This window comes from Muscardinus avellanarius (assembly GCF_963383645.1).
Source record: "Muscardinus avellanarius genome assembly, chromosome: 1".
In the NCBI taxonomy this organism is placed as follows: Eukaryota; Metazoa; Chordata; class Mammalia; order Rodentia; family Gliridae; genus Muscardinus; species Muscardinus avellanarius.
Window position 1 is genome coordinate 103,075,297 of NC_137786.1, and position 18,172 is coordinate 103,093,468.

The 18,172-nt window shown below is 37.6% G+C and overlaps 1 protein-coding gene across 2 annotated transcripts in view; it reads left to right on the top strand.

Annotated features, from left to right (window-relative positions):
- Positions 1-18,172, top strand: part of LOC308274983 (protocadherin gamma-C4) — a gene marked incomplete at both ends in the record, with an annotated part of 798,148 nt that overhangs the window by 443,356 nt on the left and 336,620 nt on the right. The window lies entirely within an intron of this gene.

Consider the following 18,172-nt stretch of genomic DNA (forward strand, 5'->3'; position numbering starts at 1 on the left):
AATTTATGGAGCCCTATTTCCAAATAAAAAATTTAATATGGCTGATGTATCCCAGAGTTGGCAATTTTTTTGTGTGTGTGGTACTGGGGGTGGAACCCAGAGGCTTTCTACCTCCGGGCTATACTTCCAGGCCTATTTTATATTTTATTTGGAAACAGGGTCTCACTAAGTAGCTGAGGCTGGCTTCGAACCTGTGGATCCTCCTGTCTCAGCCTCCCAAGCATGGGGATTTACAAGCGTGTGCCATCATGCCCGACTTAGTTGGGAATTTTTAATAATTCTCATTTATAAAAATGTCACAATTTGTCATGCCATTTACTAAATAAAACAAATCATACATGACATATTTGTGTGTGTTTGTATGTATGTGTGTGTTTGCCAGTGGTTGAATCCAAAGACACACATTCAACTTGTGAGCCACACCCTCGGTCCTATTTTATTTCATTTTATTTTATTTGGAAGCTGGTTCTGGCTAAGTTGCTGAAGGTATTGCTAAATTGCTGAGCCTGTCCTTAAATGGGCAACCTTCCTGTCTTAGCCTCCCAAGTACTGGGATTACAGGCATCTTCCACCATTCTTGGCTTGACATAATCTTTTAAAAATAATCTCAGAACGTGAATTATCCCCTAATTTCCACCAAAAAATTCAGAACTTTTGAGAGCATGATTTGTCCTTCCTTTTGCTCTGTAAATAGAAATCCAAATAGAGCTGGGTGTGGTGGCCCAGGCTTGTAATCCCAGCAATTGAAAGGCTGAAACAGGAAGACTGCAGTCCAAGGACAGCCTCAGCTACATAGTGAGGCCCTTTGCAATTCAGTGAGACCCTGTTTCAAAATAAAGAATAAAAAATAGAGCTTGTGGTCTAGCTCAAAGGTAGAATGCCCCTGTGTTCCATCCCCAGTACCGCAAAAATAAAAAATCCAGAGTTTAATGCTTGTGCTTTTTTTCTGTGCTTTTACTCGCCTTTCAAAAAGAGGAAATTTCATCTGAATTTTGGCTGTCCTTTAATTTTATTAGTCAATCTCAGATTTTTTTACATTGTGGATATGAAGAGTGTTCATCAACAAAATAATGATTTGTTTTTTTTGCATTTCTGGGGATGGAACCCAGGGGCATTTACCTTTGAGCTACACCCCAGCCCTATTTTTCATTCTTTTTTTGAAGCAGGGTCTCACTGAGTTGCAAAGGGCCTCACTAAGTAGCTGAGGCTGGCCGTGAACTGTGATCCTCCTGTCTCAGCCTCCCAAATGCTAGGATCATAAGTGGGCACCATCATGCCCGGCTATGACTTCTTTTTGATGTTTAAATTTTTTCCTGTTTTGTTCTTCAATATAACCTTCAGTTCTTTTTAGTTAATTTAATTTTTCAATAAGTAAGTATTATTTTGACTTTAATAGATTAGAATAGTAATGAGTTTATCTGAATTATAATTGTTTGGTGTCTAGTGAGCTGATTGTATTATTTTTAAGTTTTTAAAATTTATACGGATATAACTACAACACAACTTCTTTGAACTTTTGGAAGAATAGGAGAAACTAAAAAAATTTTCTTATACTTATTTTTAAATCTCAAGTATCATTTAACAATTTTAATATTTATACTTTCTTTGAATTACTGATTTCCCCAAGGTTATAACACAATAAGGAAAATTACTGTCCATTTAGTTTTTTCTTTAAATATAGTTTTTAACCATCATTCAAAGTGAGGAAAGAATCAAATACAAATAAATATACAAGACACAAATATGGTAGCCGACTTTAGTGACCTACTATTTATCATCAGCTATCTAAATGAAATAGCTTCTATGTACAACAATAAGTAATAAATCTGGTTGGAGTTTTACAGATACGTTTCAGCATCATGAAAATTCAAGTTCATTTCTTTGTTTTTGCCAAGGAAGCCTCGTTTGTGTAATCAGTTAAGTGAGATTAGTTAGATCAATACTTAAAACCCATCTCATTCCTTTGTATAATCACATAGTATGCATCATTCCTTAACATCTAGATGATTCTGCCAGACAAGAGTAGATTGACATTTTGAAATTCACTTACTAGAATTTAGTAGTAAACATGATCTAAATAATTCAACATTCATACCTAATGAAAATGGGCCACTTCTATTATTAAGAGAAAAGTAGAGAATGGGGGCTAAATATCTTGAAAATGATAAGCATTGCAGTGTGTTTTTCTCAAATGCTTGTGTTAGAAATGCATCTTTTAATTTCTTAAAATTACACACACACACACACACACACACACACACACACACGCTGAATGGATATAGATAAAATTGAAAGAAGCTGGGTATATTGATGCATGCCTGTAATCTAGAACTTGGGAAGCTGAAGCAGGAGGATCACAGGTTCAAGAACAGCCTCAGCAAGTAGTGAGACTCTCATCAACCTAGTGAGATCCTGTTTCTAAATAAATACGAAATAGGGCTGGGAGTGTAGCTTAAAGGTAGGATGCCCCTGGGTTCAATCCCTAGTACCAAAAAAAAAAAAAAACAAAACAGATAAAACCAAGTGGAAAAAAACCCACAAAAATTCTACAGATGATCTAGATTTTCAAATAACTGAAAAATGTTATATAAGATGACTAATATGCTAAAATAATGAAATTAATATGACAATACTTATACCTGAGTTGAAATTTAAAATGGAAATTAATTCTATAATTGAAATTTGTACTATCTGACTTAAAACTATTGTTTAATGTCATACATATAAAAGAATACAAGATTCATGAATGCAAGATAGGTGAATATAACATATTCAAATGAAAACTGAAAAGTGTACAAAAGAGTATTAGTGGGATATGAGATGTAATGAAAAACATTTGTGACTGTATTCTAGGAATACAGGAAAGAATAAGAGTGGGTAATAGGCAATATTTGAAAATATAATGACCAAGAATTTTAGAAAAAGTCTAAACCAGCCAGGCGTGGTGGCACACGTTTGTAATCCCAGCATTTGGGAGGCAGAAACCAGAGGATCACGATTCTGGGACAGCCTCAGCTACTTAGTGAGGCCCTCCACTCCAGGGGGTGAGGCTCGGAGGTCAAATGCCCCTGGATTCCATCCCCAGACCCGTGAAAGAAAGGAAGGAAGAAAGAAAGAAAGAAAAAAAAGGAAGGAAGGAAGGAAAGAAGGAAGGAAGAAATGAAGGAAGGAAGGAAGGGTCTAAGTCTACAATGATGCTCAGTAAGACCCAAAAGGTAAAGTAGAAACAAAGCACAAATAGGTATGTAATAGAAAAAGTGATGAAGAACAAAATAAAAAAAAATATCTTAAAAGCAACCACATAAAAACGATGTATTAAAAAGTAAACTTGAGAGCTGACTTATTAACATAAATCCATGAAACCAAAAGACAAAGAAATGATGTCTTTTAAGATCTGAAATAAAATTATTATCAGACTTTAATTATATTATCAGCAAATACATCCTTCAAAAATAGTTTTCAAAAGAAAAGTATGAAAATTCTTCACAGTTATACCTGCACTAAAATAATAGTTTTAGTAGAATTCTTTGGGAGATGGAAAAGAGTTCTATAGGTATCAGAGAATTGCAGGCAGAAATAAAAAGTAACAGGAAGGGTGAATATAAGTGACTATTGGTCAAATGTTAATGATCCTAGGAAATAATAATAGTTTCTTAAACAAATTAAAATATGAAATTTAAGGTAATAATAGCAAAATTGTGGAAAGCCAAGGTATAGAGTTCTAAGGGTAAAAGCATTATCTCATGGAAGTACAAAAATAAATAATTTGTACTAGATTCTTTTTTTTTTTTTTTTGGTGGTACTGGGGTTCCTGGAAGCTCTTCTACCTCCGGGCTACACTCCCAGACCTACTTTTACATTTTTATTTGGAAACAGGGTCTCCTAAGCCGCGCGGCTGGCCTCGAACCTGCGTGATCCTCCTGTCTCTGCCTCCCAAGTGTGGGGATTACAAGCGTGCGCGCCACCACGCCCGGCTACTAGATTCTTATATATCAAAGATACATGCTGTAACTTTTTAGATAATCACCAAAATAGTAACAAAAAGTAACTGAAGAAAAAAATGATCTTAAAATGACAAGTAGTTGAATAACCCAAGTGGGTAATAACACTTTAGGGACAAATGAAAAAATAACTAGTTGTGAGTAACAGATGAAAACATATTAGATATATTATTAGTTACAATTAGGTGAATAATCTAAATTGTCAGACTATATTTTAAGAAATCAACTAGATGCTATAAAGTGTGTGTGTGTGTGTGTGTGTGTGTGTGTGAGAGAGAGAGAGAGAGAGAGAGAGAGAGAGAGAGAGAGAGAGATTGAAAGTTTTAAAATGGGATAATACAAACACTATATACTTAACTCAATTTAGATATATTCACATAAGGCAAAGGAGCGAGCCTTAAAGGAGAGATATATTACTTAGAATAAAGAAAAATGTTTCTTTTTTTGTGGTACCGGGGTTCCTGGAAACCCTTCTCCCTCTGGGCTACCCTCCCAGACCTATTTTGTATTTTTTATTTGGAAACAGGGTCTTTTAAGCCAGTGAGTCTGGCTTACAACCTGCTTGATCCTCCTGTCTCCGCCTCTCAAGCACAGGAATTAGAAGCATGTGCCACCACGCCCAGCCAGAAAAATGTTTCTTAACAGTAAAGATGTAAATAGACCAGAAATATATGAGATTTAAGACTGAATATTTTCCCCAAAAAATAACTACAAAGTATAAAAAGTTAAGATGGTAGAACCAAATACAAAATAGACAAGCTTCCATCATTTTGGAAGATTTATTACAACATATTCAATTTCTTCCTTTTTTTTTTTTGGTAGTACTGGGGATGGAACCCTTCTACCACTGGACTACACTTGCAGACCTATTTTATTTATTTATTTATTTTTTTTATAATCTCACATAACAGTTTCATTTGTCTGGTACCAAACTTTTGATGACTTAAAGATAACATTTCAATATTTCTTTTTTTGCTTTCTTTCTTACCAGAGAATATTTTTTTCTTTTTTTTTTTTAGGTGAAACTATCATACATTTATTTATTTATTTTTCAGAAAAAATCTATCCTGATATGGAATATGGACTCTAGATACCCAAAACAGTCTCAAAGAAGAACAAAGCTAGAAGATGTATATTTTCTGATTTCAAACCATATAAAGCTACAATAATTGAAACAGTGTAGTACTGTTCTAAAGGCAGATATATAAACCATTGGAGCTAAATAAAAGCCTAGAGATAAATTCTTCCATACATTGTCAAGTTATTTTTGACAAGGTTTCCATGAACTTTTGGTGGAGGAAATACTAGTCTTTTAACTAAATATTGTTGAAAAATAATAATAAATGAAAAAGAATAAAATTGGACCCTTAACACATATACAAATATTAACTCAAAATAGATAAAAGACCTAAATATAAATCTTAATACTATAAGCTTTTAGAAGAAAATCTGGGTCATAAAACCTCACAACATTGAAATTGGAAGTGATTTCTTGGATATGATTTCAATGGCACAGGCAACAAAAGAGTAAATAAACTCCCTAAAAAATAAAAAAAAATTGTATATCCAAAGACAATGTAAACAGAGTTAAAAGTTACTGATCCTCTTCCGAGAGTTCCTCCTATGACCCATTTCTCCCTAACTCTCACATATTAGGGAAAGCATCTGATTTCTTATTTTTTGTGCCTGACTAATCTCACTTAGCATAATGTCCTCCAGTTCCATCCATTTCCCTGAAAATGATGTAATTGAGTTTTTTTTGATGGCTGAGTAAAATTCCATTGTGTACATATCCCACAGTTTTGTAATCCTTTCATCTGTTGATGGACATCTCGGCTGGTTCCATAGTTTGGCTATGGTGAATTGTGCAGCTATGAACATAGATACACATGCATTAGTTTGGTAGTTTGGTTTCTTTTCTTTTGGGTAGATACCCAACAGTGGTATTGCTGGATCAAATGGAAGATTTGTTCCCATTCTTCTGAGGATTCTCCATACTGTTTTCCAAAGTGGTTGCACTAATTTGCAATCCCACCAACAATGTCTTAGAGTTCCCACTTCTCCACATCCTCGCCAGCATCTGTTGTTGTTTGTGTTTTGAATGATGGCCATTCTAGTTGGAGTTAGGTGAAATCTCAGGGTAGTTTTGATTTGCATCTCTCTGATTGCCAGTGATGTTGAGCATTTTTTCATGCATTTATTGGCCATTTGAATTTCTTCTTTTGTGAAGTGTCTATTTAGTTCATTTGCCCATTTTGTTATTGGATGCTTTGTTTTCTTAGTGTTGAGTTTCTTGAGTTCTCTGTATATTCTAGATATTAGTCCTCTATCAGTGGTGTAGGTGGCAAAAATCTTCTCCCATTCTGTTGGCTCTCGATTGAGGTTCTTGATAGTTTCCTTTGCTGAACAGAAGCTCTTCAGTTTCATGCAATCCCATGTATTGATTCTCCTTTTAATTTGTTGTGCCTTTGGGGTCTTGTTGAGGAAATGTTTGTCTGTGCCTATGTGTTGTAGTGTTGGACCTATGCCCTCTTCAAGGAGCTTCAAAGTCTCTGGTTTAATTTCCAAGTCTTTGATCCATCGTGAGTTGACTTTTGTACAGGGTGAAAAAGTGGGATTAACATTCAATTTTCTGCATATGGTTAACCAGTTTTGCCAACACCATTTGTTGAAGAGGCTATCTTTTTTCCAGTGTATGTTTTTGGCCCCTTTGTCAAAAATCAATTGGCTGAAAGTGTGTGGACTTGTTTCTGGGTCTTCTATTCTTCTATTCTATTTTATATTTGGAAACAGGGTCTCTTTAGCCAGAGAGGCTGGCTTTGAACCTGCGCGATCCTCCTGTCTCCGCCTCCCAAGCAGAGGGATTACAAGTGTGCACCACCACGCCCGGCAACATTTTTAATTTCTAATAGAAGAAGAAATGAACACATTAATATTAAAGATACAAACAACACAAAAATATTTCAATTAATTTAGCATACACAGCATACTAAAGAATGCACACTAAAAATATGAACAATGCAAAAATATTAAATCATTTAACCACACAGCACACTAAAAAAGAATTCTTTTTACATGCATATATCATATTATAAAAATTGTTCATATTCTGGGTCATAAAACAAGCCTCAATTTTTTAAAAAGAATTGAAATATTCAGTATGCTCTTTGACCACAATGAAATTGAGGCAGAAGTAAAATATAACAAGAAACCTCAAATGCTTAAAAATAAAGTAATAAAACCAATGAGTTAAAGAAGATATCACAACAAAAAATTCTAAATATTTTGAGCAGAAGCCAGGCATGGTGACACATGCCTATAATCCCAGTACTTGGGAGGCTGAGACAGGAGGATCTCAGGCTCGCAGCCATCCTCAGCTACTTAGTGAGGCCCTCTGCAACTTAGACCCTGTTTCAAAATAAAGGATAAAAGTAGGGCTGGAGGTTTAGGTTGGAGATAGAATGTCCCTGGGTTCAATTTGTAGTACTGAAATAAAATAAAATATTTTGAGCAGGGCAAAAATTAAGGACTAACATATCAAAACAAAAATTTACAGGGAGACTTAGAACCTTAAATGTACACATTAGAAGAGAAAAACTAAAAGTTAATAACCAAATCTCTCATTTCAGGAAGCTAGAAAAAGAACATAGAATCAAATGTAAATAAAGAAAAAAGGGACATACAACATACACATATACTTGCACACGGTGAAAATAAATAAAATAAATGATAAATATAGAGCAGAGAGACTCTGTAAGTTGACTCTGAAAGTTGTTTGTTTATAATAATTAATAAAAGTAAAAACTCTTAGAAAAATAAAGAAACAAATGAAAACTCCAACTGGCAATATTAGAAGTGAGAAAAAGAACATCACTACTGGCCCTACAGACATTTATTTTTTGGTGGTTGGGGTCTCTGGAAGCCCTTTTACCTCCAGACTACACTCCCAGACTTATTTTATACTTTTTTATTTTTGGAAACAGGGTCTTTTAAGCTAGCACAGCTGGCTTCGAACCTGCGCGATCCTCCTGTCTCTGCCTCCCAAGTGTGGGAATTACAAGCGTGCGCCACCATGCCCAGCTCCTACAGACATTTTTAAAAGGGGAATATTGTAAACAATTTCATATCAATAAATTTACCATATATGTAAAATATCCTTTTAAGTCCCAGTTTTCTAAAAGCAAACCAAGAAGAAAGATAATATGATTAGCCATCTCTTATAAATAAATTGAAGATGCCACTAAAATCTTCCTATTTCATACTGGCGAATTTGTCCAACTACTTATATGAGAATTAACACCAGCCAGGCATGGTAGCGCATGCTTATAATCCCAGCACTTAGGAGGCTGAGACGGGAGCAACACAAAGGTTTGAAGCCAGCCTCAACTACTTAGTGAGGCTCTCAGCAACTTAGTGAGACCCTGTTTCCAAATAAAATATAAAATAGGTCTGAGAGTATAGCCAGGAGGTAGAAAAGCCCCTGGGTTCCACCCACTACCATACACACCAAAAGAACAACAATTTTTACAAATTCAGAAAATAAAAAATAGAAGACATTTCCATAATAATTTGAGTTTTAGAATAATCTGAATAGTTTATGACATCCAAACCTGGATAACACATTATGAAAAAAGAAAACTACAAATGAAATATCTTATATAAACACATATGGAAAAATTCTTCTAAAAACAAGCAAATAAGCAGGGCATGGTGGTACATGTCTGTAATTTCAGTACTTGAGAGGCTGAAACCAGAGGATCACAGATTTGAAGTCAGTTTCTGCAACATAGCAAGGCTCTCAGCAACTCAGTGAGAACTTATTTCAAATTAAAAATAAAATGGGGGGCGACCGAGAAAAGCGGGGCTTAAGAGCCCCGCTAACAACCAATCTCTATTACCACAAAATCAATGCCTTTCATAGCCAGAAAACACCATCACCAGAGAAACAAACAAATAAAAAAAAGTAACTACAAGGGACAGAGAAAAAGAGGACTGGAAAAACGGGACACCAGAAAGAAACCAGACTGCAGTGCTGCGGCCAAAGCTGCGGTACGGAGCGGCGGGTGCCATCTTTTCTTGCAGCACCAGGCCCCAGAGAGGAAGGGGACTCAGAACAGAGCTCAGAGCCACAGAGGAAATACACCGGCCTCACGGCCGAGGACGCAGCTGCAGCGCCTTACTGCCGGCGGCAGTGGCAAGTTCACCAGATGGCTACAGACCAACACACTCAACAGCCCACCAGGCTCCAGAGAGGAGCGGCAGACAGCGAGCTGAGGTGAGCTGCTGCAGAACAGCCAGGCGGGATTCAGCAGATTTTTTGGCGCAGGGAGCATCTAAAGTTCCCAGTGGCTGGGCTCAGCACACGCTGCAGGGACTCAGAGCGGAGCTCAAAACCAGAGAAAAAATACGCCAGCCTCACGGCCGAGGGCATGGCAGCGGCGCCATATTGCCACCGGCGGCAGCAGCAGAGAATTCACCAATTCCATGACAGCACCATCTGCGTACTCAACAACAGTGAGTCAAATTGCAGGCCCCAGAGGAGAAATCCCAGTACTACACTCCCAGGGACTTGACCCAGTGGGGGAGTGGCAGTGGCAGAGATATCACACCATAGGAGAACACCCAACCTGGCACCCCCCCATAGTCTAAAGCAGCCTCTATTGACTCCCTGGGTCTGAGACTCTGTGATACAACCCAGTAAAGGAGTAGTGGGGTCTGAGACCACAGACTTGAGATCCAGAGCACCTTAAGTGAAATCGTAGTGACTCAAGGGAAGAACCCAGAGAAGGCACAAAATTCTGAAATCATGGGAAAGAGGAATAACAATAGAGCACTGAATGCCCACAACCCCACAACATCAGAACCGGATAAAAGAGAAATTCAGAGATTTCTAGAAGATCAAATCAGGAAAATAACTGTAGAAATAATAGAGGTGTTTCGAAAAGAATTCAGAGAGAGCCAAAAAGAGATAAAGGATGCAATTAATGAAGTAAAGGCCTCAATTCAAAGTATAAACACTCGATTAGACCACATGGAGAATAGAATCTCACTCTTAGAAGATGATCAATCCAAAAATGAACGCATAGTTTCTAATCTAGAAAAAAAAAATCCGACAGCAGGAATTTTTATCTATTTTGAGTTAATATTTGTTTATGGGATTAGGTAAGGGTCCAATTTTATTCTTTTTCATGTAATTATTATTTTTCAAAAATATCTAGTTAAAAGATTATTTCCTCCACCAAATGTTCATGGAAACCTTGTAAAAATAACGAAAATATATGGAAGAATTTATCTCTAGGCTTTTATTTAATTCCAATGGTTTATATATCTGCCTTTAGAACAGTACTACACTGTTTCAATTATTGTAGCTTTATATGGTTTGAAATCAGAAAATATATATCTTCTAGCTTTGTTCTTTTTTGAGATCGTTTTGGGTATCTAGAGTCCATATTCCATATAAGGATAGATTTTTTCTGAAAAATAAATATATAAATATATGATAGTTTCACCTAAAAAAAAAGAAAAAAATATTCTCTAGTAAGAAAGAAAGCAAAAAGAAATATTGAAATGATATCTTTAAGTTATCAAAAGCTTGGTATCAGACAAATTAAACTGTTATGTGAGATTATAATTTTTAATTTTGGATAAATTGCTATAATACTAGATGTCAACCACTAAGCCAAGCATGGGAAGGAGGGATGGGGAGGGAATGGGGTAGGGATCGGGTGGGGGCTGACTGGGCGATGTGTGCATGTATGACTACAAAAGTTTTTTTGTATCCCACTATGATGTATGAATACAGTGCACCAATAAAAATAAAAATAAAAAATAAGAAATTCAAAAAAAAAATAAAATAAAATGGGGCTGAAGGTTTGGCTTATATGTAGAACATCCTTGGATTTAATCTCCAATACCCCCTATAGTCATAAAATCCAGATATATATAAAAGAAAAATAATAAATTATGAGAAATGGGTTTTATTTAAGCAGTGAAAAACCTGTACTAAGGTTTGGGGTTATAATATACATATGTAAATATACACATATATCTACAATAAGAAAGTAAATGATCCTATGTAAAAATGGACCACAAACTGTAACAAACATTTTATCAAGAATATATACAGCCAGGCCTGGTGGCGCACACTTGTAATCCCTGCACTTGGGAGGCAGAGACAGGAGGATTGCACAGGTTCGAGGCCAGCTGGGAACTCTGGCTTAGGAGACCCTGTTTCCAAATAAAAATGTAAAAATAGGTCTGGGAGTGTAGCCCAGAGGTAGAAGGGCTTCCAGGAACCAGTACCACCAAAAAAAATTATATATATATATATAGAAGTTGCCCGGTGAGGTGGTGCACACGTGTAATCCCCATGCTTGGGAAGTAGAGACAGGAGGATCATGCAGGCACAAAGCCAGTCTTTAGCTGGTTTAAAAGACCCTGCTTTGACATCTGGGAAGATGGCGATGGAGAAAAGTGGCACTTACGAGTTCCGCTAAGAATCAATCTCTATTACCACAAAACCAGCGCTTTTCAGAGTCAGAAAACACCATCAGCAAAGAAATAAAAACTGTAAGTAAAAGGGACAGAGAAAAAGAGGGCATGAAAAATGAGACACCAGAAAGAAACCAGCCCGTAGTGCCGTGGCTGCCACGGCGCAGAGTGACCAGAGCTGTGGCGTGGAGTGGCTGGAGCAGCCAGAGCCTCAGTGCAGAGCGGCGCGGGCTACATCTTCCCTCACAGCATCAGGCTCCAGAGAGGAGGGAGACTCAGAACGGAGCTCAAATCCAGAGAGGAGGTACGCCGGCCTTGCGGCCTAGGACGCAGTAGCAGCACCTTACTGCCGGCGGCAGCGGCGAGTTCACTGGACGTCTCTAGACCAACGCACTCAACCAGCCACCAAGCACCAGAGAGGAGGGGTGGATAGCGAGCCGAGGTGAGCAGCTGCTGAACAGCCGGGCAGCAGTCAGCAGTTTTCTCGGTGCAAGGAGCGTCTTAAGCTCCCAAGGGCCAGGATCAGCACACCCCGCAAGGACTCAGTGGGGCTCAAAACCAGAGAAGAACTATGCCAACCTCACGGCTGAGGACGTGGCAGCAGTGCCTTACTGCCGGTGGCAGCAGCAAGTTCACCAGATGGCTCAAGACCAACGCACTCAACCAGCCACCAGGCTCCAGAGAGGAGGGGTGGACAGTGAGCCGAGGTGAGCAGTTGCTGAACAGCCAGGCAGCAGTCAGCAGTTTTTTTGGTGCAGGGAACATCTAAAGCTCCCAAGGGCCGCGCACAGCACACCTGGCAGGGACTCAGAGAGGAGCTCAAAGCCAGAGAAGGAATACACCAGCCTCATGGCCAAGGGCGTGGTAGTGGTGCATATTGCCAGCAGTGGCAGCTGCGAATCCACCTAGTCCACTACATTACCATCAGCGCACTCAACAACCGTGAGTCAAATTGCGGCCCCTAGGGGAGAAATCCCAGTACTGCACTCCCAAGGACTTGCGCAGATAGTCTCCCTGGGCCAGAGATTTTAGCAGTGCAACCCAGTGGGGGAGTGGTGGTGGCAGAGATATCACACCATAGTCACAACTCCCCGCTGGAGAATGCCCAACCTGGCACCCTCCACGGTCTAAACACCCTCAATTGAATCCCTGGGTCTGAGACTTTGTGATGCAACCCAGTAAAGGAGTAGTGGTGACTGAGATACCACAGACTTGAGATCCAGAGCACCTTAAGTGAACTCATAGTGACCCAGGGAAGAACCCAGAGAAGGCACAAACTTCCAAAATCATGGGAAAGAGAACAATGGAGCAGTGAATGCCACAACATCAGAATCTGATAACACAGAAATCCAGAGATCTCTAGAAGATAAAATCAGGAAAATAACTTTAGAAATAATAGAGGACTTCTGAAAAGAATTCAGAGATTCAAAAGAGATAAAGGATGCAATCATTGAAATAAAGGACTCAATTCAAAGTATGAACAACAGATTAGACCACATGAAGAATCACTCCAAAATGAAGTTGATCACTCCAAAATGAAGTTGATCACTCCAAAAATGAACGCATAGTTTCTAAATTAGAAAAAAAAAATCCGACAGCAGGAATCTGACATTGAAGAAACATGGGCCCATTTTAAGAGAGATAACCTAAGAAAATTTGGAATAGAGGAGGGAAAAGAAGGTGAAACCAAAGGGATCAATAATCTCTTCAAGAAAGTAATAGCAGAAAATTTTCCAAACATAGAGCAAGAGGTCGATACACAGGTCTAGGAAACTTATAGAACTCCCTTTAGACAGGATCAGAGAAGAGGATCCCCACACCACATTATTGTCAAAATGACTAATGTGGAAGCCAAGAAGAGAATCTTAAAGGCAACAAAAACAAAAGGCCACGTGACATTCAGAGGCAAACCAATTAGAATCACTCCAGACTTCCCAAACCAAGTCATGAAAGCCAGTAGGGCATGGCGTAACATATTTTAAACTCTAAAAGAAAACAATGTCCAGCCAAAAATTTCCTACCCAGCAAAACTATCTATCAAATTAGATGGGGAAATAATAAGCTTCCATGACAAACAGAAACTGAAGGAATTTATGTCTTCAAAACCAGCGCTAGAGAAAATGCTCAAGGAGATTAACTGCAAAGAGGAAATGGGTAATACACACCAAAACCAAAGAAACAAGAATTCCCATCAAGCAGACAACTAAGTAAAGAAGAATAAACAGTATCTCAAACAGAAATAAAATCTTAACATGTTAGAAATTAAAAATCATCTCTCAATAATCACACTGAATGTAAACGGACTCAACTCTCCAATAAAAAGACATAAATTGGCAAAATGGATTAAAAGCCAGAATCCATCCATCTGCTGCTTACAAGAAACACACCTTACAAGTTAAGATAGGAACAAACTCAAGGTAAAGGGCTGGAGCAAGGTAACCCATGCTAATGGTACTCGAAGACAAGCAGGAGTAGCAACTATGATATCAGACAAGTTAGACTTCAAAACCAACTTATTAGAAGAGACAAAGAAGGTCATGTTTTACTGGTAAAAGGAATAATCCAGCAAGAGGAAATAACAATAGTCAACATGTATGCCCCAAACATAGGGGCAGCTACTTTCATAAATCAAACTCTTTGTGACATGAAGTCACACATAAATCCCAACACAATAATACTGGGAGACTTCAACACACCTCTCACAATACTAGACTGATCTTCCAGACAAAGGGTCAGTAAAGATGCCTCAGAACTAAAGAACACCATTAACCAAATGGACCTGTTGGACACATATAGAATATTTCACCCAACTACAGCGGAGTTTACATTTTTCTCAGCTGCTCATGGAACCTTCTCCAAAATCGATCACATCCTGGGACACAAAATGAGCACTAGCAAATTTAAAAAATGTTACATACTTCCCTGTGTCATTTCAGATCATAATGGAATGAAACTAGAAATCAACTATAAGAAGACCCAGAGAAACAACATAAACATGTGGAGACTGAACACCACACTTCTGAATGAAGAATGGGTCATAGAAGATGTAAGAGGTGAAATCAAGAAATTTCTAGAAACAAATGAAAATAAAGATACAACATATCAAAACCTCTAGGACACTTTGAAGGCAGTATTAAGAGAAAAATTTATAGCACTGAGTGCTCACATAAGAAAAACAGAAAATCTTCAAATAAATAAGCTAATGACACACCTTAAAGCCCTTGAAAAGTAGGAATAATTGAACCCCAAAGCCAGTAGAAGACAGGAAATTATTAAAATTGGATCAGAAATTAACGAAATAGAGAATAAAAATACAGAAAATCAACAAAACCAAACACTGGTTTCTTGAAAAAATTAACAAGATAGATAAACCACTAGCCAACCTAACTAAAAAAAAAGAGAGAATCAACCCAAATATTGGAGATAAGAGATGAAAAAGGAGACATTACTAGTGACAGTGTAGAAATCCAAAGGATTATCAGAAACTACTTTGAAAAACTATACTCCAACAAAATGGAAAATCTGGAGGAAATCGACAACTTTCTAGATAAATACAACCTTCCTAAACTGAGTCAAGAAGATATAGATCACTTAAACCAACCAATAACAATCAAAGAGATTGAAACAGCAATAAAGAGCTTGCTATAAAAAAGTCCAGGACCAGATGGTTTTCCAAGTGAATTCTGTAAAACCTTTATAGAAGGACTAACCCCAATACTCTGCAAACTATTTCATGAAATAGAAAAAACCGGGACTCTCCCAAATACATTCTATGAAGCCAACATCACACTAATACCCAAACCGAATAAAGACACTTCAAGGAAGGAAAACTATAGGCCTATATCTCTGATGAACTTGGATGCAAAACTAGTAAACAAAATGCTAGCAACACGCATTCAAAACCACATCAGGAAAATCATACACCATGACCAGGTAGGGTTCATCCCAGGGATGCAAGGCTGGTTCAATATACGAAAATCAATCCATGTAATTCATCATATAAACAGAATCAAAGACAAAAATCACTTGATCATCTCAATAGACGCTGATAAAGCATTTGATAAAATTCAACATCCATTTATGATATAAAAATACACTGCAGAGAATTGGAATAGAAGGAACATATCTCAACATCATAAAGGCAATCTACAATAAGCCCACCACCAACATCATATTAAATGGGGAAAAACTTCAAGAATTCCCCCTAAAAACAAGAATGAGACAAGGATGTCCACTATCACCACTTCTCTTCAAGATAGTATTAGAGACTTTAGCCAGAGCAATAAGGCAAGAAAAGGATATCAAAGGAGTACAAATAGGAAAAGAAGAACTCAAACATTCACTATTTGCAGATGACATGATACTATATTTAGAAAACCCAACTAACTCAACCAAAAGGCTTATAGAACTGATCAACAAATTCAGCAATGTATCTGGATAAAATCTTAATCTTAAAAAATCAGAAGCTTTCCTGTACACCAACCATAAATCCACTGAAAAAGAAATTCAGGAAACATTTCCACTCAGGATATACCACAAAAATAAAATACTTAGGAATACACTTAACCAAGGAGGTAAAAGATCTCTACAAAGAAAATTATAAAAAATTGAAAAAAGAAATCAATGAAGATCTTAGAAGATGGAAAGATCTTCCATGTTCATGGATAGGCAGAATAAATATCATTAAAATGGCCATCCTTCAAAAAGTGATCTACAGATTTAATGCAATGCCCATTAAACTACCAAAATCATTCCTCACAGACATAAAAAATCAGTCCTTAAATTATTTAGAATAACAAAAAGCCCAGAATAGCAAAAGTAGTTCTCAGCAACAAAAATCATGCAGAAGGAATCACAATACCTAACTTTAAACTATACTACAAAGCCATTGAAATAAAAACAGCATGGTACTGTGCCGGAGCCAGCCCGCAAAAGTACGGGTTCTGAAGAGAGGAGTGAGGATGAAAAGAATTTTATTCAATGAATTTTATTCATAGAATACTTTATTCTCTCATGGAAGGATCGCCAGTACACTCCCGGGTCGATATCTCTACTGACCGATCCCGGTTTTATCGCTCTCGTCCTATTTATACCGCTCCCGGTCAACCAACCCTCGTGACGTCACCACCTACGCACGTAACGGTCAAACCAATCAAGCCTGTGCCGTCACCACCTGTGCGCTTAACGGTCAAAGCAATCAATTCCACCTGAGCTTCTCTCAGACGTTGAACTTTCCATGACCCCAAACCTTATTGGCTCTGGGCAAAGGACAGTCAGAAGTGTTCTTAAAGGGGAAAGCCTTAATGGCTCCCCACAGTACTGGCACAAAAACAGATACATAGAACAATGGAGCAGAATAGAAGACCCAGAAACAAGTCTACATACTTTTAGCCAATTGATTTTTGACAAAGGGGCCAAAAAAATACACTGGAAAAAAGATAGCCTCTTCAACAAATGGTGTTGGCAAAACTGGTTAACCATATGCAGAAAATTGGAAATTAATCCCACTTTCTCACCCTGCACAAGAGTCAAATCAAATGGATCACAGACTTGTAAATCAAACCAGAGAACTCGATGCTCCTTGAATAGGGCATAGGTCCAACACTACAACACATAGGCACAGATAAAAAACTTTCTCAACAAGACCCCAGTGTGGCAAAGGATGTTTGTAATACATATATCTGAAGAAGGAGTTATATCAGAATATAGAAGATATTTCTACAGATGAAAAAGCAAGCAGGCAAATGCCCCAAATGGAAAAAAGACCAAAACCAGCACTTTACCAGAATATTTCCTAATGGTCAATAGACATGTGAAAATGTGAAGAACTTTATGACTCACCAGGAAGATGCTGATTAAATTACAATATGGTATCATTATATATTCAATGAAATAGTTAAAATTGTAAAGACAACATGAAATGTTGAAAGGATATGGAGCAACTGGAACTCTCATATTTTGTTAGTATTAGTAAAACTACTGTATTTTTTTTTAAGTACTGGTGATGGAACCCAGGGGCATTTAACCTCCAAGCGACACCCCCAGTCCTATTTTTAAAAATTCTTTATTTTGAAACAGAATCTCACTGAGTTGCAAAGGGCCTCACTAAATAGCTGAGGATGGCTTTGAACCTGTGCAGTCCTCCTGTCTCAGCCTCTCAAATGCTGGTTTTGCACATTTGCACAACCACACCCGGCTAGTAAAAGTACTTTTGAAATATATTTCAGAAAATTATGTAATCTAAATATTCTCACCTCAACACATAAAATACAACTCCTATGAATCTATCTAACATAAGTATGTTTATAGAGTCATTAAATGACATACAAGAAAGTTCATAATAAACCTACTGAAAGCTAGGCATGGTGTTGCACACAATCTCAGTACTTGGAAGGCTGAGATAGAAAGATTGCAGGTTTGAAAACAGCCTCAGCAAATAGTGAGGCTCTCATTAACTTAGTGAGACCTTAGTTCAAAATAAAAATTATAGAGGGCTGGTGGTGTAGCTGAGAGGTTCAATAACCCTGGATCCAATTCCTAGTCTCACACACACACACACACACACACACACACACACACACTATTCAAAAAAGATAACTGAAAATTTTCAGTGGTCAAAAACTGGAGAATGGAAGAATATATAAATGAATCATGGTAGACAGCAGACCAATACAAACCAA